General features: G+C 39.0%; 1 protein-coding gene across 5 annotated transcripts in view; it reads left to right on the forward strand.

Moving 5' to 3' along the window:
* The window catches only part of GHR (growth hormone receptor), a 116,936-nt gene that overhangs the window by 8,882 nt on the left and 82,433 nt on the right, over nt 1-25,621 (forward strand). Inside the window, exon 2 of one of the 5 annotated variants that reach the window (XM_030467112.1) lies at nt 21,265-21,358. The exons of the other annotated variants lie outside the window; for them this stretch is intronic. The gene's annotated coding sequence lies outside the window, so the exon portion shown is untranslated. The remainder of the gene's footprint in view (nt 1-21,264; nt 21,359-25,621) is intronic. 5 annotated transcript variants of the gene reach the window in all.

Genomic DNA, 25,621 nt, shown 5'->3' on the forward strand with positions numbered 1-25,621 from the left:
AATTCACTGTACTTTCAAAAAAAAAATCAGATTGTGGTGTCAAATTTATTTAAAATTTATTTTCATAAATCCAGAAAAGTTTAACCAAACAACACCAGTAGGTACCCTCTCACATAATTTATTTCTAGCTTGTCTGTGACACGTAGTGACCTCTTCAGTGATCTCAGACTGGCTGAAAGCTCACTCTTGAGAAAAATGGGAATATGGCAGGCCCTATGTGCAAACCAGTCTCTTTGTGGAGACTTACCTGCAGACCCACTGATCCTCTGGTTCTTCCTGTGCACAGTTGGTGTAGGCACGTGGTGTAGTTAGTCTGTTCTTTTTTCCCCTGCTTGAATTTTTCTGCTCTCTGCACGTTGCCTGAAAAGTAGATTGGCACGTGTTCTCTTATTTTTCAAATTAGTCGTGCCAGCTATGCATAAAAGAGCTGGTGCAAAAGCATTTCATATCCATTGTTAAGTGTTTTATTTTCCAGTCTAAAAACTAAGTGCTTGCAGCTCATGTGTCATTATATGCTTGTCATTCCTAATTACTTTCTAGCATGTTCCTAAGTGTGTTGTAGACAGGAAAATATAGTTGATTACTTTTTTTAAACACACAACTTAAATGCCTCCATAAGTAGGCCAACAACAATAAAAACAAAATAATAAAAAAAATCTGTGAGGTGGAAAACTATTGGGATAAATAAACATGTGGACATACTAACTTGTTCCTCTTTGAAAGAGGAACCTATTGAGAGTCTCCTATTGGTAAAGATATTCTCCTGAAAAAATGAGACTGCTACATTTTATGAATGGAAATCTGTCATCAGGTATATTTGGTTATTTTCAGAGTGAAAATATGTGATTTTTTTCCCTGCAGGTATTCTGTATGCTGCAGCATGGAAAGTATGCAAAGGAAAATGTGGTGTTTGCATACCAGATTTTAAACTCACACATTTGTAAAGGCACATGCACACCAAAGCAGATTTGCAGTTCTGACCTTTAAGATACTCTACCAGCAAGATACAAAAACTATCCTGAGACTCGTGGTAATTAGAAACTGCATCACTAAAAAACAGGGTTTCCTAGCTGGCATTTCCTTTTCTTTTTAGAATTTTATTCTCTCCTGTCAATTGACAGCTTGACTACCCTGACGATGCACTGGAAGACCAGAAGCCTGCTGCCTCCCAAAAGAGCTGTGATTCCTCAGTCAGAAGGTGAATCTTCAGAGTCACTGCAGTTGGGAGCCCATGGCAGGGAGCTGCCTTCTCCTGTGAGAGCTCCTTCAGGCAGCAGCACAGCCAGGTTGGTTTTGGCCAGGAATGAAGCTGGACCAGGTACAGCCATCCTGGGGTTGAAGGTAGTCAAAAGTGACCAAGGCAGCTGCAGCCCCAGGCACAGGGTGGCAGGGGAACCTGGCCCCAGTCTGTGGTTGTTGAAAAACCAAAGACTTCTGCATCCCTGCACAGGCATTGCAACCAAAGGCAAATCTTGGACAGGCAGTGGTGTAGCAAGACATGGGAAACGTGACCTGATGGTGGCTGATCTGTCTTGTCAATATCCTAAGTTTACTAACATTTCTGATGGGTGCTCACATGATATAGTATTAAGTATCAGCAGTTGATATCTGAATTACCTTCTGTAAGGACTCTGTGATGATGATAAGCCTAAAAAGATAATAATTCCAGTACCTCAGTTTAGTGTCTGCTCTTCAGTGGTATGTGCAGAATTTCCCAGATATGCACTGTCCGCTGTGATAAACAGGAGCAAAGACTCTTGCCTTAGGTGGCAATAATTTATTAGTAATACTATGTCATAGTTACAGTTTGCAATTCATTCAACTATGCTAAACAAATATTAAGATACCTGCCCTGGGGAACTGGCAGGTGGCATTCAGGAATGGCAGGATAATTTACAGTGCTGAACAAAACAAATACAGTCACATGCAGCTGTGCTGCATGCTGATTACTTGTGCCTTTAATATATTTTTTGTTGGCTGGATGCCTGCTGAAATCTGGCACTAAAAAATACTAGTTGCCTCAGTGTGCCCTGCTGAAATTGCTTTAGGAATGTATTCTTCTGAAATTTGAGGTTTTATGGAAATTTTGCATATGTCCTGATGAGGTAGAACAGTGAAATAATCCTTGAAATTTTAATTTAGAGTGAAGATTACACAGAAGTGACTATGATGTATATAAAGCTTTTCATTTTAAACCTGCCTCTGACTGGAATGAAAAATTTAGTGTTTTGGCTTTTTTTTCTGGAAGAAGACCGTTTTTAAGAAACCAAACCAGTTAGTAATTTTGCGTTAGGACTATGTAACTCACCAACACTGGACTGGTTAAACATGTTATAAATAAAGATTAATTTTTTGGCCTGACGTATAATTTTAATGACTTGAAAAAGGCTAAACCAAATTCATTTCAAATAAATTCAAATAGTGCCTTAAAATATTTTCAAATGTATTCAAATAAAATCGTTTTGTATTGCATAAGCAATACGACTTGACTATAAATAAAAAATTTAGTCCTTCTGTATAGGTGATTTGCAGGTCCAGAGAAGGGCTGCCTATTTGAACAGGGAGCTGAAGCACCTCTGCTATGAAGACAGGATGAGAGAGTTGGGGTAGTTTAGCCAGGAGAAAAGAAGGCTGTGGGGAGACCATCTAGCAGCCTCCTGATACCTGAAGCAGGCTCCAGGAGAGCTGGAGGGGGACTGTTCCCAAGGGCCTGTATCAATACCATGAAGGGTAATGGTCTTAAACTAGAACAGGGTGGATTTAGATTGGATATTAGGAAAAAAATTTTCAGTGTGCAGGTGGTGAGACACTGGAAGAGGGTGCCCTGAGGAGCTGTGGATGCCCCATTCCTGGAAGTGTTCAAGGCCAGGTTGGATGGGGCCTTGAGCAACCTGGTCTGGTGTCCCAGCCCATGGCAGGGGAGTTGGAACTAGATGATCTTAAAGGCCTCTTATAACCTAAACCATTCCATGATTCTATGGTTATTTACTGATACCAGGTATTCATTGTGCAAGATAATAATCTCTGATAAGGGTTACAGTAGACATGAGACTGATGCCATGGTCTGTACTGAGTGCACCTCCCTATCCTTGAAAAGCTTGCATTGCGGATAGGAAAGCTATAATCCTATGGGGAGCACTGTTGCTTGAGCTGTGCAGCACTGCAGCATTGCTCTGCTGTTACTAATTATCTATCTGGAAAGTTATTTACAAAACCTTCTTCACTGCAGCCAGTGCTCACAATAAAACTGCAGCTGCAGTGTGATCCACTGGCCTCTGCTTCTGCAAGAGCCTCTCCAGGCTGAAAGGCTGTTGTCTGCTTGCCTCCCTCCTCTGACTCCCAGAAATGTCTGGTGACTCTTCTGTAAGCCTAGTGCCACTCTCCAGACCTGTCTCCTCTAGTAAGGTTTTCTGAACTTCACATCTTCATTGCCCTTTTCTGTGTGCTCCTTGGTTGGGCAGCAGCTCAAAGGCAAAGTGGTGCTCAGGAGCACCTGAGAGTGTGGTGACAAGTAAACCCTCTCATGTGGTGCTGCTCCTCTTAGTATGCTACAGAATCCCTGCCTGGTCGCTGTGAGAAAATGGCATTTGGTCATTGACTCATATGCAGTTCATGGTTTTCCTCACATTTTTTTTCTGCAAAACTTCTGTCTTACCTGTTACTTCTTATCTTGGTCAGTGGTAGAATATGGCACTGGCATTTAACCTTGTTAATTAAAAAAACTAGAAAACTGTCTTGAATCATGGAAAATCCCCAGATGCAATCACTTTTTTGTTTGGATTTTGTTTAAATGCTGCCCTAAATAAATACATGTTAGAAGAATCATGCTAGGTTGGAAGACTTCAAGGATCATCTGATCCAACATCTCTAGGTAGTAACATGGTTAAGATGAGATGGTGCAGCACTTTGTCAAGCTGAATCTTAAAAGTGTCCAGTGTTGGGGAATCCACCGCTTCTCTGGGGATATTATTCCAGTGTCTAACTGTTCTCACAGTGAAAAATAGTTTTCTGATGTCCAGTCAAGATCTCCCCAATAACTTGCACCCCATTACCCTTGGTCTTTTCCATGTGACTTCTTGTGAAAAGGTAGCCTCTATCTTCTCAGTAGCCATCCTTTAAGTACTAAGACAGGGCAATAAGGTCTACCCTAGGCCTTCATTTCTCCAGGCTGAACAAACCCAGTTGTCTCAGCCTTTCCTTGTGTGTCAGGCTTCCCAGTCCTCTGATCATTTTTGTGGCACTTCTCTGGAGTGAAGCTTCAGGTTGAAGAATATTTTAGAGGCATACACAACATCCATCTTTATTTCCAGGTTAGAGGTAAGCATAACAGGTTTTTCTGTGAATCAGAACAGGTCCTGTGGCTGCATTCCCATTACAACGTCCCTACTGCTGGCACTGTCCTTTGAGCAAACACTCGAAGTCCTATTTGGTTTCTGGTCAGTAAAGACTGCTTTTTTTTGTGGATTACGGTGATAACTGTAGTGACCAAACTAAGCTTCTGACCCTTTGGCCCTAAGTGCTTCTTACAAAACTGCAAATGCAGCTTCTGAGGTGGCAGGCTTATTCTCTGCAGCTAGACAGTGAGTCTTGCTTAGAGCTCCTGCTCTCCCTGAGGTTTATTGCAAAATGAGAATGTTCCCTTTGTCTCTGGCAGCAACTCTGGTTTATAAACTTTGTTAACCAAAGTAATACCGAGTTCATATTCCAAAATACTTGGAATCTGGTTGTTGACTTCTGGGTGCACAGGGCTGTTGCTCTCACTCAGCACAGTTTTGCCCTTATGCTTCTGGATGATCCCTATACACATTTTTCCTGTTTATTCCATTTTCTGTCAGAGGGCTTGTTCCTGGAAAATTGAATGTGAGCACAGTTTCCAAATTGTGCTGAGGGTGATGGTTCTCTTCTGCTGTGAGAGCGCTTGGTGAGATGGATCGTGGGCATTTTGCACATTCTGATTTTTTTTTTAACTCTGTGGATGGGAACATTTGAATTACCACAGACTATAATGGATGGAGTACATACCTACAGCAAGACATAGTCAGGTAGGACATGGGTGTGGGATTCAGAAGGGAGTTTCTGTATGTAGGGCATGTGGGAAGGGGTGGTAGCTGGGAGGGGCTGTGGCTGGCAATACTTGCCAGTAGTGATCTCCTGATCTTCACCCACTGTCCTTGGCACAGTTTGCCCCTCACATCCTCCAGCCCATCTCCTTCTCTTGGATATCACAACTTTTTTCTTCCTCTGAAGTTGACCTTAGCAACACATGTGTTGAAAGGTGAGCTCCCATTGAACAGCCTGCTGGTTTGACTTGGCTGGGCTCCCAGTGCAGGTGCTGGATTGTCTTGACTTTTAATTGTTATTTTCTTGATTTGGAGGGGATGGGAAGGTTAAAAGGCAGTGATGGATCATAACGACTAGTTTACAGAGACTTGGAAGGTGTTACTGAGGAATTATTGAGAAAGGTAATTATTGAGGAATAATGTTTTTTTATTTGTACAGCGTTAATTTGCTTTCAGTTTTCACCATGTCAGCTCAGATATAATTACTCCACACCATGGCCTTCTTAGATGAGTAAGTACTATATATTAAAGTGAACTCTTTAACCTGCTACATGAATCACACAGAGAAAGTTAATGCTACTGATATTTAATTAAAAATTTGCAAACCAGGCAAAAGGGAAGCATGTACACGAAAACAATGGTGCCCTTCATATTCAAGCTAATTGAGGGAAGACTGTGTATCCTTTTCAGAGATGCTCAGTGTGATTTTTGTTACAGCAAATTGACTGCAGTACAGGAGTCGATTTTTAAAAAGGACACTGCCCACTTGAATATTGTGAAATTCAGTAATGTTAAAAAATCTGCCTGATCAGACATAGAGCAGCATCCCTTTTTTGGTTGGTTCTGCATATTTCTTGATAATGTCATATTTAGAGGGTTGGGATGGGGAAGCTGAAAATAGGTGAATGCATATAGCAAGGTTCTTTCTGTCTCTCTTACTCCCTTTATAATTCCATGTCTGTTTAGCACCTTGATCTTAAATGGGATGCTGTAAAATGTTCTTGTTTCAGGTATAAAATATGAATATAAATGTAAAATACCAGAAAGCATTTTTTAAAAAATATGCAGCAGTCTGCCTTTCTCCTGCTTTTAATGAAAGCGTATAGCCTGCCTTGTTGCCTACAGAATTTTACAAATATGCTTCCTAAAGGCTGAGGCCCCAGAAGAAATAAGAAAACTCATTTTCAAGCACAGTTTTAAGCCAACATCATGAATGTTGAATGCCTGTGGTTAGCTTGGCAGGTCCAGTAACTTCTTAATACAGTTCCATTCAGTATCTTCGGTGTATGAGGATCTCAGCTACTTAAAACAAACTAGAAACAACTTTCTCTCCATCGTCTTTCTCACCCTGTGAGCAAACTGATTTACAGATCTACACGATGTGTATCAGTTGCTCTCTGTGTAGACACTACTTAGGTCCTGATCCTGCAGTGAGATTTCTAAGAATAAGCTGCTGCTAAAATCACCAGTGAGGGGTGAGAAGGGTGCATGTCTCTGAAAAGGCCTCTTTTCATGTCTGGGCAGTGCTGAGGAGAGCAGTAAAGCATGTTTTAGTGTAGAAATGTTGGACAGACTGTTTCAAGAAAAAAAAAGAACAGGAAGTTCTTACTAGTAAAATTACTGTGTAGGACTGAGTCAGACTTGTTTATAGATAAAAAATTAGTTTTCATGCTAAAATAGACAGCAGTTTTGTTTGCTTGATAGAATTTGATCAGTTAAATTGTTATTTCCGGAGAGTGTGCTTCTGATAAATAGGATATTACCCAAGCCTTAACAAAGTACAGGAGTTTTAGAGTTAAGCTTCTTTTAAAAGCTAATAAATCATCTTGCCCTTTGTTCTGTCAGCTGTTTCTTTAAGCAACAGTTAAAACATCCAACTCTGAATGCTACTTACCATTGCTAGAGATATGAACACTGAGCTGGAAAACTGTTTTGCCCTTTGCAGTTTATAGGCACCTTTGGGGTGGTGATAAATGGCCTCTGTTAAAAAATGAGGCAATTATGTTTAATTTATTGCAGTGGAGGGATTTTTGCCTTTCAAATTGTTTTCTACCTAAGATGTTTTCCTCCTTAAAGACACTGATATATTAATTTGCATTTTTTTTCCATGTCTGAGTGCAAATGCTAGCAGCATTCCAGAGCCTTCTCCTCTCATGGTGAGCAGTGTCACGGCCTTGTCATGCATGGCTCATACTGTGCTTGGAGACAAATCCTTCGTGTATAGATTACCCCAAAATAGAGGAGCATCAGTGGCTAATAGGCTCCCTTTGTGGGCTTGACTTGAATGTGCATTCAGTGATGCAGTGATATTTCTCTGTGTAACTTGGGTCCTTTGTAATTATCAAAATACCACAAGACAACCTTTTGGAAAGTACAGCTGACTTAATAAATGTGTTTCTGATGTTTGTATCTACTGGAAGAGGCACATGGAGAAGGGAAGGGAAAAAGTTACTGAGAAAGACAAAAATGACTTATCAGAAGTATTTGTCCTTTTTTCTTTCCTGTGTTTGGCTATTTCAGTCATTGACTGTGGAGTGATTGGTGTCTGTCTGAGTAGAACTGAGGATCCAAGATAGTTTTCAGAAGGTGACATACTTTGCAGGTTTTAACCTCCTTTCTTTCTTTGCAACATTTAAGCATGGGGAAGGCTAACAACATTCAGTAACAGTGAAGAGTGTTTGTATGGTTTACTCTTAAATCTTTATTGATAATATCTTATCTTTTTTAAGTAAAAGAAAAAAGAAAAAAGAACAGTGTTTTGTCTCATTTCTGAAATTGCTACAAAGATGTATATCCCATGCAAGATGGTGAAGATGAACTCTCTTGGACTGTTAGAGTTGCCCTCCATAAAGAAATTTGTGCACTGCACTTAATGAAGCAGCATTTAGCTTTGCTAACAGTGCACTGGAGCAACACAGGGGTTCTTTTAGCACACAAGTGGATTCCCAGAACTCTTGCTTTGTACATAAGGTCTGTTCCTGGTGAGTCCTAATTGATAATGGCAGTTAATATAATACCTGCTGGCTAGGACTGGCCTTTACTAGAGGAGTTCCTTGAAATTTATTTATTGATTGCTGCAATCAATTTAGTTTAAAGAAAACAATATCAAAACAACATTAAACCAACCCCCAAGCATCTATATGGCCTCAGTTTTCTGAGAATTTTTTTTTCTTTATTCAATTAAATGCATGAGGTTTGCAAAGGCACCTTTGTCTGCCTTTTATTTGTAAAGCATTTGGTGGAATTGATTTTACATGTGATTATGGCCTCAGGACTTGTGGTTTTATGGATATTAAAGAAATTTAATTTTCTATCCATTTTGACCAAAAGCTGTCCAGAAATAAAGACACAGAATTTGCCTGTTTCTCTGTATCATCAGTTCTCTGTAGATTAAGTATTGTGTATTTACCTATGCAGAAAATGAGGTTTAATTGCAAGGCTGAGATGACATTACCTCATGTTGTTCTTGGTTGTTTGTGCTTTTTATATGCATGGCACTGTACAGACATCATGCAATGAACCTTTGTCCCACAGTACAAACCTGAACCAATTCTGCTGCTGTCCTCAAAAGGAAAGGGAGTTGTGCTTTGATTCTTTTTACTTCCAGTATTTTTTCAAAGTCAGAGGCTTGATTTGATTTCTGTTAGCAAAGGATGGATAATATTAGTTATAAATCATCCAGCAGTGGCATTCATCTCACATTTTTCTGTTCCATGTCTCCCTTTGCATATATTTCAGTAGCTGTATTCTTAGTGCCAAACAGCATAATTGTTGCAAAGCTATCAACTCTTGAAGGAATACCTCTTATAGTTTTCCGTTTGTGTATTTTTACTTCAAAAGTGATGTAGTTTTGATTTTATATGGCTTGCACTGTACACTGTACAAATGCTTAGTGGAAGTTAAGATTTGTTACAAATGACAAAAAAAACTGTAGTCTCTAAAAGAAGGCATGTAAAATAATAAATTGTTGTTTCTTAGTGAACTTATAGTTAATAAATAATTCTTTTTCTCTCTTTATTGCTGGGTGTTGCTTGCTTTGTATTTCTGATTACTTTTCAGTATGACTTTTAGTATGTATGGCACAATATGTCTTGCATTAAACCAACAAGGGAGAAAAACATGGTATGGGAAAACAGGAAAATAGCTGTAAAATATAGCAGGATATTTTAGTTAGAGTAAACTCAAGTTTAAATAACAGGTTTTAGTGAAATAGTTTATGATTTTAAGGTATTTCCTTGAGAATGTGTTGTTTGTACTGCTTCAGGGGCTGTTTTATTCACTTATTCACTCCACACGTCTCAGATTTATTTGGCAGGATAAATTTACTGAAAATATTTTGTTGCAAGTTTATCAGCTAGTTGGAATAATTCATCAGTCCTGGATCTGTAGTGGACGCAGAATTAGAGTGGTTCAGTTTACAGCTCAATATGTGCTTTACAAGTGACTGATCCAACCAATGGAGAGATGCTGCAGTTGTAAATTTTCTCAGGGAGAAGGAGTGCAGTAAAATAATTCAGTCTGCAGCCGGTCCATTAAAGATTAAACATAAAAATTAAACAGTATATTATAGAAGTCTTGTCGTGGCATATAGAGTCATATACCCAGCAGAACAAATTACACAACACACACTTCTATTTTACTATTGCTCTGTACAAATCATAACCATTATTAAGCATTTCTTCCCCAGCTGTTGTTCCACACTAACATATTTGACTGTAATATATTTAGTGAGAAATGTGATTGATAAAAAAATCTCCTCCTTCATAGAAAAGTGGTTCAGATATAATACAACTTCATGAATATTTTGCAACTCTTTTGGACATTCAGTAGTATGGTAAACAGTTTTTAACATAGAAATTTTATAGACTGTAAAAGTCCTGTGGTTGTAGGTTTTTTTTTTCATTATCAAAACTTGGTGTTCTGCATATTCTTTTGTCTGTTGTTCCTCCCATGCCCTCTTATGAACCTCCTCAGTTTCAGTCTTTGTTAATAGTTTCTCTTAATGAGACGGCAGCACTGCTGCGAGTGGCTTGACAGCTGGTGTGATTTACAGTATTCAAAACTGGAAGGGGAATTAGCACTTTTCTGAACATGTTAAACAATATTTTTGTCTCTTCCACATTGCAGTTCCCCACTGCTTCACAGGATCCCCTCCTGAAAGCACAGTGGGATTGAGTTGATGCTAAGCAGGACCAGGCAGTACTGCATCCTGCCATTCCAGGAATATTTTCAACAAGTGCTTTTGCTGAACAGTAGTTCTTGGATCCTATCCTTTCTGCATGGAAGCCTGCTTTGATGCATTTGGGGATGCTGCATGCTAATGGGGAATGAGGGTCCAGGAGGGTGAAGGCAGAGGTGAGTCATTCCTGCTGCCATGCCACAGCCCCTTAAAAAAAGCATTGATTTGCAGCAGCTCCGAAGTGTACTCTGATTTCTGTACAGATAGCCCACTTGACAATGCACAGTATTTAACAGTGAAGATAATTTTTTCATCTAAATCTATTTTGAATGGTCAGCTGTGGTTTAATGTGTGAGATAGGCACCTGGAGTGGAGGTGCATAGGGCTGGTGGTTCTAAATTGTACTGCTGGTGCTGCACAGTCAACAGCTGTTGAGCACACTGAAGAAACGGGGGTTATTTTTAGAAACCAGCTAATTGAGCCTAATATTTTCCTTAATTCTGTGCACAGCTCTCCCCTTTATTTAAAATTCTTCTAATGTTTTTCAAAGATGCCAGTGTCTCACCATCCTCAGAGAAAAGAATTTTGTTATCTTACCTAAATCTTCCCTCTTTCAGCTTAAAACTATTCCCCGTGTCCTCTCACTACACACCCTTGTAAAATGTCCCTCCGCAGCTTTCCTGTAGGTGCCCTTCAGGTTCTGGAAGGCTGCTATAAGGTCTCTCCACAGCCCTCTGTGTACAACAATTTCATAATCACACTGAACCACAATAAAGACATCACCCAAGGTTTGTAATCTTCTTGTGCTTATTACACACTGTATAATTGGTTTCTGGTAGCATGAAACCACTACGAAATCTCTCTTAGTAACATATTTAATCTGTAAATGTTACAATTCAGTCTTAGCAAGATCTGCTTTCCTGGAACCTGGTATTTAAGGAGGCACTTGAATTGTGTGCATACTTTGGTGTTGTGCTGTTATTTGGCAGACAGTGCAGTAACATGTTGAAGTAGGAATACCTAGTGCTTACATCACTGCAGCTTTAGATCACCAGCACTGTGTCACTGGGCAGTACTTAGTACCTCTACAGTTATAGATCATAATTGAATCCCAAAGCTTATAAATACATAGTATCTTCCTCAAATGATTTGTGGTAGTCCAACTTATATTAAAAATAAATTGGCATCCCAACTAAAAATCTGTGCACTTGACTGCAATGGTCCAGTATTTCAGTACATGAACTTTTGTGTCTATAATTGCTTTTATACATATATATCTCCCCTGCTACTACTACTAATAGAATACGCATGCATAGCATTTACATTAATAAAACTATTTGCAGATGGTGAACTTAACAGAATACACTTTAGAACATTGTGTGAGCTGTATTCACCAGCATGAGTTTGCAGTGGGAAAATACCCGAAATCAATCAAATTGGAGCACACCTATCAACATGCAGAAAACTGTGCAGAAACTTTACTGGGGCTCATATCCTTATACACTGGATATAGGCCACTTGCTGTGGAAACTCTCCTGGGAGAAGAAGCTCATGTGAAGAAATTATGCTCTTGGTGCCTCCTCTGGCACCTGATGCAAATGCTGTCTCCACATTCTGGCCAGAGCTGCCAGCACCTGTCCTACAGTGCAGTCCAGAGAGAGCAGAGATCACTGTGCCCTGGTGCAGGAGGTGCCACTGCTGAATTTTCCTCCTAAGCCACTGGGAGAGGGAGCAGTAGCAAAGAAACCATGCAGTTCATGTTGAAGCTATTTTGTAACCACAAGTCCTGCCTCTATAGATGGTGGCAGATCTCTGTATTTCAGTAAAAAAGTTGTGCAGAAAGTAAATACAAGATACGAAAGCTTTGACTGTTTTTTGTGCTGAAGATGAACAATTCTTTGCTTCAACAGAGGGCTTTTTCTGTCTTTGTTAAGCTCTGTTGAATTGCAAATTAATTTGCTATTTTCTGCAAATAGTGTTTGGTTTCTAAAGCTGTCAACTAGCAAGTAATTAGCTTTCAAAGCAGGGTGGCCTAAATGGAAAAGACTATCTAAATGAAAGAAACTGTTTTGTGTTAATGTAATATTGAAATACCAGGATTTTTTGAGGAAAGATAGTACACTTAAAAATAGACATGGCCAACATTAAACCAAAAGATAAAAATTGGAACCTCTGTGGAAGGCTCATTTCAAAATGAGATTTTGAAATACCAGAAATACATGATCTCAGCAAAGAATAAACACCAGGAGAGATCTGGACTAGAAAACAAAAGCCCGATAATTGCAAGTGTTAGTCTAGAGTACCATCACTAGTTCTGTAAGCATGAAATCTTTGTCTCCAAATGCCTAGAAATGCCACCTTTTTTTTTTCATAACTGAAAAAAACCTGCCACTTTTAAATAAGGGAACAGCAGTTAATTCTTCCAACAATGGGATAAAAGATTATTTCAACCTCACTGAAAGTTCAGTACAGTGATGCAATTGCTTAAAAATCTATGAATGTGAAACATAATGTAATATTTACGCTCATTCTTATCTAATTGGCTTCCAATGCATTATTTTCTGTCTGTGGCTTTGCTAACAAGTCCTAGAAGATGCAGAAGATTTTGGATTAATAGTCCTGTGTTACTAGCGGTATTTTTTGTGACCATACACATTGTTGGCTTTTTGGATTTGTTTTTGGTGGGTCTTTGTGAGTCTGAAATTACAGCAATAGTCTGACAAGCTTCGTTTTACTACAAGACACATTTCTGCAATTGCAGTGTCACAAGTTTGTGTGAAGTTTTTCAGCCTGGAGAAGAGAAGGCTCCAAGGAAACCTTATAGAGGCTTTCCAGCACATGAAGGGGATACAAGAAAGCCGGAGAGGGGTTTTTTACAATGGGATAGATAGAGAGAAGGCTAATGGCTTTGAAATGAAAGAGGGTAGATTTAGGTTAGACATTAGGAGTTAATTCCTCTATGTGAGGTTCGTGAGGTGCTGGCACAGGCCACCCAGGAAGGTTGTGGATGCCTCGTCCCTCCAGTTGCCAGGCTGGATGTGCCTTTAAGCAACGTGGTCTAATGGGAGGTGTCCCTGCCCATGGAATGGGCTTGGAACTAGATGACCTTTAAGGTTTCTTCCAACCCAGTCTGTTCCATGATTCTGTGTCTGTTGGTCTGGGGTGTCCCCTTAATGCTTTAGGCAGATGTAACTTGGGAATAGCAAGGGCAAGCCACAAGGATGGCTGGATGAAATCTCAAGTCCAGACTAAACAAGTAGCAAATACACCTCTGAGGAGGTGGTGTCACTCAAGGGTCAGAACAGCTGTAAACCAAAAATGATTGTGGCAGCAGGATTTGTGCAATGGGGGAGGATCTACATACAACATTCAGCTCACTTTTCACCCACAGCTAGCAGGACCATGTGTAAACAGGGCTGATGGCTGATGGTGCTGTGATGCCATTTTAGGATTCCCCTTGTTTGGATAATAAAGGTCTGAATTCTCTGAACAATTAGCTTTCTTCACTGAAACTGTTAAATGTGTGCTTCATTAAACATTCAAAGTCTGTAATAAAATTGCAGGGTGACTCTGCTTTTTTCTTTATAAATATAGAGTAAATTCTGCTAGGCTGCCCACTTTGTGTCATTCATCTTTTTTCCCTCAAGCTGCTACATAAATAAGCTTTCTCCTTCATCCCTCTTGCTGCTTATAGTACCACAGTGCACAGGAGTGAAATTATGTTTATTGTGATGTTCTGTATGCTTCACAGTTGCATGTCAGTGATGTGGAATTAACTTACTAATGTAGCTGACAAATCTCTCCACAGAACTTAAAGTGTAAGAAAAGAACAACCTTTTACAGTTCTGGCTGATTCATTGCACATGCTTAAAAAGTTGCCCTAATTCATTACCATAAGTTGGAAAAGAAGCAGGTATCTGGCTGATGCTACCTTTGGCAGTAGTTGTCTTTGTACCTTAAGTGTTAAGTATTAATTAATGTTTTAAGGGCCTGTGGGATTACTTAAACATCCACGTAATTACCATAGTGTTCAGGAATTAGATATTAAAGTTCTTAAAGATCTTCCTTCCCTCATTTCTCTTCTAGGACTGGAATGGGAATGAATGGATTTCCATAAATAGTTTGTAAAACTATATTTGTACATTAAATATTTATTATGATAAAGCATTTCTCAGTAGGGTTCCAATTGGGAATTCTATTCCGAACATCGTTCCTGTTGCTGTTCCCTGCTGAATTTCTTGCCCATCTGGTAATGTTACTGTTTAGTAAGCAACAGCATATGCATGTAACAGGTTAATTGTGAAAGCCCAAAGTGGGTAATTTGATTGTGCTACTGGAACAATAGTAGTCAAGCATTCTGGTCTGCAGTTGCCAGCTCTAAATTAGGATGGTTTTTCCAAATCATGCGAGGGGATTGTCATTAGAAATCCCCCATTTTCAGTGAGGTGATCTAAGGGAAAACAACACACAGCCATCTGTCTCATACAAACTACACGGTGCTGCTTTACACGCTACTGCTCTCAGCACTCCAGGGAAATATGTGTGGATATTGTAAAATCTAGGGGATCGTAGTGCTTACTGCTACACAGATTCTAAGAACTGAGTCAACCTCTCCATTTAACTGCTGCATAAGCTGGCATTGGCCATTTCCATGTTAGGAACTGTGCATATGTTATACATGTGTATGATGGTGCACAGTACTGGTGAGCACTGGAAACGAGAAGAACGTTATATATGTGCTCTTTTTTCGTGTATGAGGCAGAATATAGGAGAAGGTCAGAAGAAAGTCTTCTTTCTTCTAATTAGAAGAAAGAAGAAGAATAGAGTAGTAGGACAGAGCAAGAGGCGGGAACTGAAGGAGCTAGGCAGACAAGAAAACAAAATGTTCATCCACTTGAGAGAAATCTTCAGATTGTTTCAGCATTGATCTGCTCCTTTATTTCTTCCTTTCTCAAAAATAAAGCACAGGGTAAAATCATAAATTAATTTTTCTGTGTGGTGGCCTCATGGCTGTGTTGGGATGGCTGCTTGTCTTTGGAAGCTGCTAACACAGCTCCCTTGTAGAGCCCTGCACACAGCCCTGCTTGTAGAACTCTTGGTAGGCAGAAGATTGATGTGGCCCAAAATTATCGTCTCTTTTCTGAGCTCTGCCTTTGAATGTAGCGACATAAACACCATGTAGATTCAGTGCTCTGTGTTAAGGCCCCCAAACTACTTTTTTATGTACCTAGAGAAGCAGCCCTATGGGCTTTATGTCTGGAGAAGGGCTGTTCGTTGGCACAGACTGCAGACCCTTGTGAATTTTGTTTTGAATCTTTCTTGGTTATTTTATAATTTTTGTAATAAACTTTCTTCTGGCTTGTGGTGAAAGAGATGAGCCGATTTTGGTACTTTACACCCAGCCTTCTCACCGACATTTCTGTCCTACCATAACTTGTCTTCCCTCTTGCCCTTCATGTGCAGTCATCATCCCTGGAGCCCCTGAACTAAACATACAGAGAGAATAATTTATTAATCTAATTTCTCTCCACATGTTTTATTCCAGCCTCTTGCCAGGCTGTTTTATACCTCTACTCTTAATTTTTCTGAGGCGTCCTGAGTGTTCTTGGAGCTCATTCTTGCTCTCTCACAGCTGAATTCATCTTGTGCTTCTTCAAGTATGTACTTATTCATGTACTATCGGCAGGTGTGAATCTTGAGAATTTGATAGGTCCCTACCTGCCAAGTCCTATCTATCTATCAGCTCAAAGACGCATAGGAGCCATTCATCAAGAGTATGAATTCCTTCTAAAAGACAGTTCTGAAAAGTGTGACATGTACCTGCCGATATGGACAGCTACTCTAGTCATTGTGGCAGTTGGAACATGTCAAATGAGAGTGTCTGTGGTACACTTCAGAAAAAAAGAATAAGGATGTGCTGTTAGCCTGGTGGTTGAAAATTGCTTGCCTATGTAAATTGTCAAAGGAATTTAGTTCATTGCTGGTGTGAAACTCTTCTTATTTGTCCTGGTGGTACTCTTTCATCCCTCTTTTAAGGATTGGACTGCTTCTGCCAAAAGACTAGCAAAGGAAAAAATCTCATTCTATTTCAGTATTCTCTGAACTGACTTTCACAGGCAGATGGGTATATCTGATTTGATCACTCTGCCAGGCTCTGTATAGTAGGCTAAGACTCAGAAACAGCAGAATCCTGGCACAGAAAGTACAGCTTGCTTTGGTATATGACTTTGTGTTATGATTTTTATTCAAAATTTATGAGCTTGTTTGGTGAAAAGCACTTACTGCAGTGGGAAGCACTCTCAGCTTCTCACACTGCTATTGCAACCCAAGTTGCTGGAGACAGTTTCTTTCTTTTTTCAGATGTCTTGAGTAATCATCTACCAAAGTGAGATTATTTCATAAAAGGGTCAAATCATTGATTGCTCAAAAGTTAAAAGTCATAAAATTACCAAAACATCCTCACATCAACACGTGGTCTGAGGACTTAGTGCTGCTGTAGAAGCAAACAAATCACTATGCCGATTGCATAAATCTTAGTTTATCTACATGTTTTTTCATATCACTGACCATATGCTGAAATGATAACTTTTATCTGTGTAGCCATTGTTGTGAGTTTTGAAACTGACAGTGATTTATTGTGTCATTCATACTGCTCAGGGAATCTTAACTTCTGTCCACTGTTCTGGTTTGTTATTTTTAGTAAGGCAAGGAAGTATGTACCCGAGTTCTGGAGTTTTAGTTGAACTGAAATTTGTTGACATGTGTTGTGAGGGGGATTTTTTTGTTTGTTTTTTATGTTTTTGTTTTTATTTTTTTAAAAGAAATGCTATTTTCAATCTAACTTTTTTTTTCTTTATCTGCACAGATTACTTGTTTTCGTTCCGAATTTGGTATTCTGTTTTTAAAAATTATGTTCAGCTTTTAATTCCAAAAAACTGACTTTAGTTTTCTTTATGCCCAGAAGAGAACTGCTTACAGAAATAACTACTTGTGAGTGATCTTTTCAAAGACTCAGAGTAATAAAATGAAAACCTTGATCCCCTAGTCTAGATTCTTAAACACTGACAAGGGAAATTAGAGCTTCATTACATTAATTATTCAATATATACAAAGAATTCAGAGGAAAGGCTTAGAAGAATGGATGAAGTATAAATGAATTCTGCATTAAACTTCGCATTTAGTTGAAGAACAATGGATTATAAATAGTATCTGTATAAAACATGCTTTCTATGGAGAGACAGTAATTACTGTGCCCAGGAGCATTCTCTGTAACATTTCCCACTCAGTTACTGTCAGCATCAATTAGTTCATTATAATGAAAACTTCTAAAATTATCTTAGGCTTAAAGGAAATAAAAATAAAAACCTCAGATCTCTGCTTTAGGTCCTTTCTCACTTGTAAATAGGTAGGAGGCATTGAAAACTTGCAGCTCTGTTTCCTACAGAGGCAATTAAATTTACAAAGACATCGGTAAACATATCTCAGAAAATCAAGAAAACTTCAACTCCCTTAATTTTTTGATGATGTAATTTACCACCAAGTTTTAAGTGTTTCATAAGGAAGTTATTCAGGATTATCTGATTTGGCATATGGTGGTGTCTTCAGGGATACCTTGTGATACCTGAAATAGGAAGAGGAAGCACTCTCCATTTCATTTAAAGTGTTAAGTAAGCTTATCTGATTCTCTTTTACAATTACTCAACATTTGTCATGTCCTGTATAACCAAACACAAGAGAATAACTGAGAAATACTTGGATGTTATATCACATAAGTGCATATATGTAAATACATTAAGTTCATTTATATTCCTAGTACAGTCAGTTGCTGGCTGCAGGCTGGAAGCTGTATGAATCCTGCCATCAGTGGTGCTTTTGCCAACTCCTGAAAATAGGCCTCTTTGAATTCCTGAGTCTGATTTAAGGTTGTTGATTTAATATTTTTAGAAGAGGAAACAAGCCTAAATCAGCGGAGAAATAATTGGCTGAAAATGTGAATTGCACAAGATACATGTTCTCACTTGGCACCTCAGGGAAAACACTCTGGAGGAATTCTCCACCCCAGTCCTGTGTTAATTTTGACCACCCCACCTCCTAGAAAAAATCCTGCTACAGATATTCTCTGTTCCCTAGTTACCCACATGTAAAGAAAACTTTATTTTTATACTGTTGCTCTTACAGTTGGACTTTGTTTTGCATCAGCTGGGCAGCACATTGTCTGGCACCTTTCCTGAGAAGTTAAGACTTCAAGCTGAAGAGGCAGTGTGCATGCAAAATATACATGAAAATCAGAAGCAGGACATAGGAGAAGATAAACAACAGCTATGGCAAGAACTTGAAACATGAAACAGATATGTGATACAAACATATATGTTATGCATAAGTCCTGTAATTTAAATGTATGCCAGCCCAGGCAGTCTTACAGGAGACAGATGGAGGAGTACAAGTTAAATTACCTGAGTGCTTCACTGTGATCTCCTTGAAGGGGGCGTATTCTGGGTCTGTATTCCTTTTTTTTTCTTGATTTGAGTATTAGCCAAAAGCACACGGGGACTGCTTTTAAAATAGAACAGAAGAAAAGCACAAAAGTTACTATATGGTGCCATTGCTTTATAAGGAGCAAAATCTGTGGCATGGTAAAGCACTTCTGGGTCTCTGTGTCCGTGACTACTATAGTCCAGTAATTATATAGTATGTGTAATCTTCACTGGGATAAGGAACTGGATTTGAGGTCTCCCCTGATTAGATGCTTGAATCTAAAATAAAATGCTGAGTTCCTTCAACTGAGAACCTTAAAGGATTTTTTCCTAATCTAGTAGCTTTTTTCTTTTAGTATCATTCTTCAAATTCAGATTTTAGAAAGCAGAAATATTTCAAAGCATGAAGAAAAGGAAGACAGAAATCAACAAGGAATGTTTATTCATAAGCAATTACAGAGTTTGGAAAAACACTATTAAAAGTCCTAATGTGTATGGTTCTCTCAGCTGTGTTAAACAGAGAGCTCTCTAGCATAAAGGCTCATTCTTCCACAGTTCTGGATAACGGAGCCAGAAGAGAAATATGTTTAGAGTACATGTGTACATGTGCACCAAGTACATGTGTAGCCTGCAAATAATTCATCCCAGAAAACCAAGGCAATAGAAAAGCCACAACTAAGATGTAAATCCTAGTGACTCTTTGTCTCTTGTATGAGACTACATTAGTGATTGTTGACAAACAAAAATAAGATCAATATTTTATATTAATTAAATGTTTATTTTTTAACAAGATTGTTACATTCACTTATCTGCCAGGGCTATTTGAGGCCACAAATTTCTCTGCATATGTCAGGAACAGCTGATGAGGTTTGCAGCCTAACTGAAGGAACAGCCCATGGCTGGGGATCTGCCGTGGGTGAAGGGCTTCATTTTAGCTTCCACAACTACCTGAAAGGAGGTTGTAGCAAGGTGGGTGTTGGTCTCTCCTCCCAAATAAAAAGCAATAGAACTAGAGAAATGTGCTGAGGGAACTTTAGATTGGATATTAGGAAATAACTGAAAGGGTATTCAGGTGTTTGAACAAGCAGCCCAGGGCAGTGGTCAAGTCACGAGACCTGATGAGGTATTTTAAAACTCAATTATTTATTTAAAAGGAGTGTAGATCTGGTGCTTAGGGACATGTAGTGGTGGACTTAGCAGTGCTAGGCTAACAGGTGAATTTACTGATCTTAAAGCTCTTTTCCAACCAAAACAATTTTATGATTCAGCCCTACATGTGTATGCACTTCCCAGCTGCACTTTGTACTCCTGGCTGACTTCAGCATGTTCCTTCTTATCAAACTTTTGTAAATCCCTTTGTTTAATGCCTAGTTCGTTCACATTCCCTCTTCTGTCAACAGGCAGTCATACTGACCTTGGGTGGAGCCACAAGCTGAGGGGTGCAGGTTTTCTGCATTGCTCTGCATAGCCAAGGGGTGCCCAGATTTTCTGACTCTGCAGACAGGCTGAGGAAATTCAGGTCAGGGACTGCAAAGTTTAGAGCCACCTACTTGAAAAGTGTAGAGAGAGCACAAGGTCAGTCTAGTTTGCTGTGTAGTTTTGGTTGTTCCGGAAGAGTTGGATTTCCTTGATATATTTGGGCTATCAGCCCCAGCTAAGCTGAAACTGAACCTGGGCAATCAGTGTTAGCTTTTTGGGGAAACAAAGTAACAGAGCATTGAGTGAGGGAGGAAGTGGAGTAAGCCAGCGAACTGGGCTTTTTGGATTTACTTTTGGGTAGATAAAAGGTTGAAGAAAGTGGCCACCATCTAATTTTTCAGATATTGCTTTGTTTGTGGAACTTGCAAAAATAGACATTTAAAAGTGAAGATCTATAATAGTGCTTAGGATAGCAGCTGTGACACTTAACAGCCAAATTAAACTCAAACTTTAAACTTTGCACTAAGGATTAGGTAAATTTGCTGCTAAATCTGATACCTCTCTCCTTTGACCTCAGGAACATTTTCCTAAGGTTTCCAAGAGCAAGTAGGAAGCAAGGGCCATAGTGGTTTTAACTTTGCCCAGGATATGTACTAAGGCTCCAGTAAGCCTCATCTAAACTTTGTATCTCTGAATTTTCAGCCTTGTACTGTAAAGCTCTAAACTGTTTGCTGTACTGAGTAGTAATGACATTCTTTTATACAGTAAATTCTTTTTTTATGTTTCTGCATTAACAGCTTGCCAAAACATCCTATGCACTGATTTTTCTTGGAGCAATAATGCTTCTGACAGCATGTATTTAATAAGTGAATTTTTTAAAATCCTATATTTTCTTTTGGAATTTTATATATATATATATATACATATATATATATATATACTTTCTTACCGGTTCCTTGGACTACAGTTTTTCTGCTTGCACTAGTTTAAGTCTTTAGTTAAAATTAACAGCTTTGTTTTCCTGTTTCCTCTTGTTTTATTTGTGTATTTAGAAATGTATAATGAAAAAGGAGTGGGAGATGGTAAGAGGAAAGAGGATCATATTCAACACCTAGTCTTTCCACTTCTGCAGAAAATCACCTGGAGATGGCTGATCATGAGTCATCAATACCATCCAAAAAGACAAGTAGAATAGGATGTGTAAAGCTGAAAGAGAACTACCTGAGGTAATCCTTTCAGTTTAGCTTTGATAAAGTCTCACATAGGGTGCAATTTCAGACTTAAGCTAAATGGCAGCTAGCTATGAAATGACCACTGATCCAGAAAAAATAGTGAAAATTTGATTTTTTTTCATCCAGAGAGGAAGAGAAGCATAGTAGCCTTCAGGCAGGCTAAAAGATCATGAAAAAAAGGGGTAGGGAATAACCCATTCATCACTCTTATGTGAAAAAAAAAATAATAAAAAGAGTAAAGTAATTGAATTATATCAAGAGAGACTTAAGGAATGCAGAATAACCTTCCAAAAGATGGCAAAGGTAGTCATGCATGGCGATAGATTGCCTGGGGAGGTTGCAAAATCTTTTCAGGTCTTTGTTGGTCTTTAGGAAAAACGGTAAACAGAGTTGAGAGTCAAGAAAGAATTAATTGATTGGGGTAGAAGTTGACCAGATGATATCTGGCAGTCCCACCTAGCCAGAGTTATGGTAGTTTTATAGTTCACTTGTAACCAATAATTTCCTTTGCTTGAAAAGCAAGAGGAAGTAATGGAGATGTTATTTTACTTTTTATTCAAACTCTAGTAAATTCCTGTTTTCACTTAATTTCAGCCTTATAAAATATTTTTTTTTCTCCTTTTCTTCATTCTTCAATATCTCTTCTACTTCATTAGAGAGCAATCTAGTGTTTATAATTTATTCCTTTTACAGGTTAATATCAGGTATAACCGAGTAATCCATGACATATTTCTCAGATAAACTAGGACTATTGTCTTGAGTATAAAAAAAATTACCTGGACTTCAAATAACATTTTTAGGTCCTTGTCTTTTGAAGTGTGTTAGTGTCTTAAGTGCAGACATGAGAACTGGTTACAATAATCCAGTAATACATCTTTCTTCCCAGTTTATCCTTGGTATTTCCCTATTAATTTATCAAGAAAATTCCCCTTTTAAGTTACAGATATGTCAGCAACAGTTTAAGCTAGTGTTCTGTATTTCCAGCTGCCCAGAGCTCAAAATACTTTACATAAGCATTGATATTCATAAGTTTCCTCTGGCTCAAGTAGATAATTAACTATAACTAGGAATATGACATTTCACACACAGAAGACAGACTGAATTCCTGGATACCAGTAGAGTTATCTCAGATGTCAAGTAAAATTGCTACCTATTGAGAAAGTTCAGATATCTCTGTTCGCTTCCTTTACAATGCTATTGTTTTGTGGTTTTTTTTAATAATCCAGAGAGGTGTATTAATTCCTATATTTGGCCTTGAACTGCAGTGCATACATCCTGAGCTATCCTAGTTACAATACACTTTCAAGCATAATGCAGTGGAAAACATAAGTTTGTCTTTCATCCCTATGAGTCCAAATATCAGTTCTTACTCAGTGCTGCTGAGAAAGTGTTCTGGTTCTTGCTATGTCAAAAAGGCAAAAATTGCCAAATCTTTAAGCACACAAATGTGGTTCAGTGAAATATTTAAAACATGAAGGGCAAGATTTATTGTTAAGACTCCTAAGGATACAAAGAGATTGAGATGGGGAAAAAAAGGCTTTGCTTTTGAACTAGCATAGGATCTGTTACCCAGGGTATGTTGGTGAGGCAGACTGAAGAAAGAAAAACAGGTTAAAAGCCTTAGTTATCTGAATGGAAGGGAAAATGGAAGGCTCTTATGGGCTCTATTAGTTTTTCTTTAAAAGAATATAGGGAATTCCTGTGAAGAAAAAAAGCTGATGAGACATTTTTAGTGAGTTCACAGCTGCCAACAGTATCTCAGATGAGGATGTGAAACCTCATTGTGTTGAAGGAATTTGTAGGTGAGAAGTTTGAACCTGAGAAGCATCATAGAATATCTCAAGTTGAAAGGGAACAACAAGAATCATCAAACCCAACTCCCTGCTCCTCACAGGGCCATATAAAATTAAACCATGTGACTAAGACTATTGTGGAGATGCTGTTCGAACTCTCACAGGCTTAGCACCCTGGTTGTTGTCCTGGCAGCCTGTTCCAGGGCTGACCACCTTCTGTAGAGAAGAACTTCAGTCTAAGACTCAATCTGAACTTCCTCTGACACAGCTTAATTTGCTTTTCTCATGTCCTGTCACTGGTCACCAGAGAAAGGAGATCAGCACCATCCCTCCTGCTGCACCTCACAAGGAAAGTGTAGACTGTCATGAAGTCCAACCTTAGCCTACACTTCCCTAAGCTTAGCAGATCAAGTGACCTCAGCTGCTTCTCGTAAGTCTTGACTTTGGCTTTTCACCATCTTTGTCACCTTCCTCTGGACACACTCTAATAGTCTGTCTGTCCTACAGTGAAGTACCCAAAACTGCATGTGGGGCCAAACCAGGGCGGTGCTGATTGGGATAGCTGTCTCCCTCAACCAGACAGTTCTGCTGTGCTTCATCCACCCAGGGCATGGTTGATCCTTTTGGCTGCCAGGGTGCACTGGATTTGTATTCAGTTTGCCATCAAATGGGTGGAATTACTTGACTGGAGAAATAATAAAAAAGTCATGTAAGAAGTCCATTTTTCCTTCCGCTAGAGACAAATATTTTCATGTATCAGATACAGTTGGTGTAAAACTCAGGCAAATTATGTTTTGTTTTCCTTTGAGCATAGTTGTAGAGGAATTGCTTGACTGGAAATGGAAACAAGTAAAATATAGGAGAAATACATTAAAGAGCAAACCAGGATTCCTCTAGGCCAAGTCCATTAAGCACAAACACTCAGGAAACAGCTGATCACAGATGCCAGAGATCCTCTAATGCATCTGTTGGTAATCCAGCATAATGGATATGCGGGACTTCTGGACAATCTGTTAGGATTCATGAGTTCAGGTCATGTGTCTGCTTGGAAATAATCCAACTTTCCTCAATGGCCCATGCAAACATAGGGTGCTCATAATTTACCTTCTTTATTGTAAAGCATGTCACTTATACCCCCCTCAATTATTTTATCTGTTGCCATCAACACAGAGTCATGGAATCACAGGATCATTAAGGGTGGAATGTATCCCTGAGGGTCACCTGGTACAACCTTTCTGCTCAAATTGGGATTTCACTAGTGTTGTTGCTGTGGTCCATGTCTAGTTGGGCTTTGAGTATCTCTAGACTCTACAACCTCTCTACAAACTGCTGTTCTGCTGTTTGATCACTTCTACAGTAAAAAAGACCATTAATGAAGATCCTAAACAGCATTTACCCTGGGGCTAGTTCACTACTAACAAGCACTCATCTGGACTTCGTGCCACTGATTGAAACCCTTTGCGCCTAGAATTTCAGTCAGTTTTAAGTCCATTCTACTGTCTACTTACTTAGCTTGTTCTCCATCAATTTTTCAATGAAAATTTTAAGTGGGTTGGTGTAAAACACATTTTTACTTTTTTCCAGAACTGGGCCTTTGCTTAGGTGCTATACTGAAGACCAAAAGATCTTTTGGCACAATTAGGTCCACCTCATCTTCTCCAGTTCCTTTTTTTTAGTAGATTAGCATGTAGTGTATTGGGAAGATAAAATGGGCACAGATCCTGAGACCCCAGTCAGGGAACTGATGAGTCTGAGGGTCTGTTTCTTAGACTTGGAGGCAAACTAGTCCTGGGTAGGCCCTGTCTAACTTAGTGCTGCACCCCTTTTGTTTGCCTCATGGGTTAGAATAAACAAAAGAAAAGATGTGTCTCTGAAAAAGCCTCACCTGTATGGTTTATTCACATGAATCTATTCTCCTTTTGCTGAAGTTGCAGTCTTTCCAAGAGCAGAAAGTGGCTGCTTGCTGTTTAAACGTGCAGCTCTCTGCCTTATGTACAGTAGTGCCTCTTTTTCGCACATCACCAAGTGCCAGAGCCAAGTGCAGACATAACTCCCTTTGTGCTCGTGTGGCTTGTTCTGAACTGCAGTACTGTAAACAAACAGTGTCATGGCATGCAGTCTCTGTGCTATTATCTCTTGCTACCAGGAGTGTAACAGAATGTTCTGAGTAACATTAGGTAATCAGAAGTTAGGACATTTCTCTTTTGTTGCCCATAGAGTAGCTACGAGATCTTTTCTGCTGTTGATCATGATTTCAAAATATTTTGGAAAGACTACAGGAATAATTTTGCCTGTCCTGTTGTAGTTGGATTCTGGCTTTGTCACGTGGAGATCATTTCCACTTGCTAATACCCTACCAAGTGTTTTGAAACAGGAATTTGTCTTGGTAGGACAGGAATTTGTCTTTTTAGTCAACAGCTCCCTTATACTTTACAATTTCAGTCTAAACTGTCTCTTTATTTTT

This window comes from Calypte anna, chromosome Z (genome assembly GCF_003957555.1).
Source record: "Calypte anna isolate BGI_N300 chromosome Z, bCalAnn1_v1.p, whole genome shotgun sequence".
Taxonomy (NCBI): domain Eukaryota; kingdom Metazoa; phylum Chordata; class Aves; order Apodiformes; family Trochilidae; genus Calypte; species Calypte anna.